Genomic DNA, 4,313 nt, shown 5'->3' with positions numbered 1-4,313 from the left:
TCGTTTGACGTACGGTACCGAGCCGGGAAGCTCAACCGCGTGGCTGACGCGCTTTCCCGCCTGCCCTCCGTGTGTTGCAACCGAACACTGCCCGCGTGTACCTGGTACCGCCGACAGTTCCGCCACGTGCGTGGGCGCCCGGAGAACTTCCCTGACTATGAGATTCGGGGGGGCCGACTCTACCGCCGTATCCTTCACTCGACCGATTTCAAGGACGAGCCGGCCGAGGCTCAGTGGAAACGGTGCATCCCGCGACCGGAGCGTCCGACCGTCCTGACCCAGGTGCACGATGCCCCCACCGCCGGACACTTGGGAATCGCGAAAACTATTGCCCGAGCCGCGCGGCGGTACTACTGGCCGGGGATGTTCGCCGACATCGCCCGGTACGTCCGAAACTGTCGGAGCTGTCTGCGGCACAAACACGCGCAGACACGGCCAGCCGGACTCTTGCACACGTCCCATGTCGACGCGCCGTGGGCGCAAGTCACGATGGACTTGGTGGGACCCCTTCCGCGGTCCACTAGTGGCCATACGTGGCTACTAGTGATGCAAGACCGCTTTACGAAGTGGGTCGAGCTAAGCCCACTGCGGCGAGCGACCGCGGCGACCATCGCGCAACACGTCGCCGACCGTATCGTCTACCGGCACGGATGTCCCAGGCAGGTCATCTCGGACAACGGTAGGCCGTTCATAGGGCGACCGATGAAAGCCCTGTTGCAGGAACTAGGGGTGGAGCATCGTACCACACCGGCCTACGCCCCTCACTGCAACCCCGTTGAACGAACGAACCGGACGATCAAGACGATGGTAGCACAGTTCGTGGGGAACAACCACCGCCTATGGGACCAGCAACTAGGCGCGTTACAGTTCGCCTATAATACGGCTCCGCACGACGCCACCGGATACTCGCCCGCCTACTTAAACCACGGGCGCGAACTGGAAGAACCAACCGGACTCCGCGACCGACGGCCCGTACCGGCAGCAGCGCCAACCGCCAATCAACAGCGATTGAGGGAGGCCTACGAAGTCGTGCAAACCAACCTGGCACGTGCCTTCAACCGGCAAGAGCGGCACTACAACCTACGTAGGCGCGCGTGGAAACCGGCATTAGGGGACACCGTATGGAAGCGAGAACATCTGCTATCCAATAAGGGCCAGGGGTTTAACGCCAAGCTGGCCCCTAAGTATGCCGGACCGTTCGAAGTCCGCAAAATACACTCCCCGTGATCGTGGACATCCGAGACCCGCAGGGCAAATGGCACCGTCGAGTCCACGTGCAAGACCTTAAGCCGGGCACACGAGAAACCGTTGCCGAACAGACCGATGCAGAGGATACCGAAGACGAACAACACGATCACACCGGAGCAGACGTCGACCGAGCAGACGACGACCGAGCAGACGACGACCGAGCAGACGACGACCAAGCAGACGACGACCGAGCAGACGACGACCGTGCGGACGACGACCGGGCAGATGACGGCAACCATGAGACAGCAGAATCCGATGCCGATGGCCCTGCCAGGAGATGAACACGTGAAAATCACGTCCAGGAGCCATGCCATCCCGAGGGAAGGAGCACCCTCTCCCAAACCCGGAGAGGTATATAAGGCAGACCAACCGACCCGGAAACCGCAGAAAGTGATTCCTGAGAAATGGAGCAACTGGACGCACTGCTCACCGAGCCAGCCAACGACGAGGAGTTCGAGGCGTTGTGGTCCCAGGTTATGACCACGGCACCTCAACGCTCAGACCTCTTCCAGACGACGTCAACAGCCGTGCCGCTACCTGCCGCCGGGTCAGATCGCAAGACCAGCCTCCCGGGCGGGAAACTGTCGACAACCGGACTTTGGAGAACTCGGGGCAGCCACGTGCGCATACCACCGTGCACCTCCCGCGCGCTTATCGAGGAAGCCAGGAAGACCGGACCCCGCCAATGTTTCGTCAGGGCCGCACCGGCACCAAGGAGGGACGCCCCGGTAATAGGGGTACGCGTGCAGCGGTCATCCGCCACCAACGCCAGGAAGCTCGCGGCGCTCATGGCCGAACCACCGTTGCCAGGCAATGCGCCGCGCCAGTCAACACGACCGACGGGGAAGACGGCAAAAGCCGCGGTGAACCCTCCGCCGCCCACCAGCGCTCCGGCCACACCGACAACCGCCGCGACCAACCACACTCCATCACAGCGGCCAACGCCGCTCAAAGGCCCGCCGCACGCACCGAGGCCGACAGGGCACCAGGCCGCCCGCGCGAATACCAGGGAGAGTTTGCTGGCGATCTTCGGGGACGCACTCTCCGACATGGACGAAGACAGCACTCCAACACCTGAGCCGCACCGATCACAGGGGGTCAAACCAACCGACACCACCATGGCTGGCGTATCATCGGCCAACGCACCGATACTCCCCGTCGAAGCCGCGGAACAGACGGCTTCACGGCCGGTCAACACGGCCCAACCCCCCGCCGCCGCTGTCACCGTCGCCACTGCGACACCAGGCCAGCATGAGACACCTGCCAGCACCGCCGCAACTACCTCACCAGGAAGCGTGACTCAACCAGAGGAGCCCCCAGCTGCCCCCACACGAGGGCCTCTGCCATCAGTACCGGTGCGCGTCAGTGGTGACCTCGTGATACACGTGCCGTACCACGCCGCGAGAGTGTCGCGAGTATATAAAGTGAGGTTAGCGACACGCCGCTACACGTTGCGTTTCGATCGCGCCGGGCGTTGCCACTACGTGCGGGAATTCCCGGCGTAGTGGCCTAAGTTCGCCACTTAAACGGGGAGGGGTGATGTAACGATACGCCCCTCCACCGTCCGTGCGCCTCCGTTCCGTCCACCGAACACCGAACGCCGAGTGCAGTCGAGGGCCACGTGCGCGCACAACCGAACTTCGCCGTGCGACCACGCGGCGACACGCGCGCCGACCGTGGCGTTCCGTAACGCTCCCACTCCGGCTCAACCGACCGAACGCGCGGATTGGCTTGCTCAGCCGCGCGTTCGGATATATAAGCCGGCAGTGGGAACGCACAAGTCAGATCCGTCCGACTATCCGATCCGTCCACAGACCGAGCATTCTCGATCGCTCCCTTAAGACGAGCATTCTCGTCGCACTCAAATATCCTCGACGGGCATCCCCGTCGGTACCCCCGGCCGAGTATCCTCGACCGATCAACCCTGAAATCCTCGACGAGCATTCTCGTCAGCATCACCGGCCGAGCATTCTCGACCAATCACGTCCGAGATCCTCGACGAGCATTCTCGTCATCATCACCGGCCGAGCATTCTCGACCAATCACGTCCGAGATCCTCGACGAGCATTCTCGTCATCATCACCGGCCGAGCATTCTCGACCAATCACGTCCGAGATCCTCGACGAGCATTCTCGTCATCATCACCGGCCGAGCATTCTCGACCAATCACCGTCGTCCTCGAGTACCTTGACTGCCGCACCGACAAAACTTGTAACCTAGTCCTCGACAGGGCACAAGCAACCTGTCGATCAAGCGCTCCACTTGCACGGGGCGCGCTCGGGCGAATCGCGGCGACGACCGCATCGGCAACGACTCGCGCTCGCGCACACGCTCACGCCACCGCGTTAGCCAATCCCGCCGCGTCCCGCGACTCCCCGACCGTACGGGCAAGCAACCCGCATAACTCTGTATTATGATCTCTAGTATTAGCTCTGTATTATCATCTCTAGTATTAGCTCTGTATTCTTATCTCTAGTATTAGCTCTGTATTATTATCTCTAGTATTAGCTCTGTAGTATTATGATAGTATCATCTCTATAAACGATCTATGTATTTTATGCTTCTTGTCAACGCTTTTCCTTTCTTATCTTGTGCTCTTCTCTTGATCAGCAATAAATCATTCTCTATCGTTTGCACTTAACAACACTGGGTATAGTCATTACGGACACCTGACCAACCGACGAGCCTTACCCGGTCCGATCCCGAAGTTCCCGCACCGCACCGAACCGACCGAAACCGCGTACCGTTACAAATTATCTCATTTATTCACTGAATTTCCATCATCTCTCGCTCTGAATAAAAAGATTGCACTTAGTCCTATCCCAAGCTAAAACGATTAGATTTGTTAGCTCAAAAAGGGACTGACTGGGGCGTGAAATAAGATATCTGTTGTAGAGTCTCTCGACACATTGACTCATATCTGAATTTTTCACGCCCTTGACTCGTGCCCGCCCTCCTTAACACGCGCGTACGAGTGTTGTTTGTTACGTTCTTCCTTGCCTACCTCCCTTTCCCTTTTGTAACGATGCACACCCCCGAAAAATGTTATGCATCGTCCCCGGCCA

This window comes from Solenopsis invicta, chromosome 4 (genome assembly GCF_016802725.1).
Source record: "Solenopsis invicta isolate M01_SB chromosome 4, UNIL_Sinv_3.0, whole genome shotgun sequence".
NCBI lineage: Eukaryota > Metazoa > Arthropoda > Insecta > Hymenoptera > Formicidae > Solenopsis > Solenopsis invicta.
The sequence above is the reverse complement of the archived record's forward strand: the minus strand, read 5'-3'. Positions refer to the sequence as shown.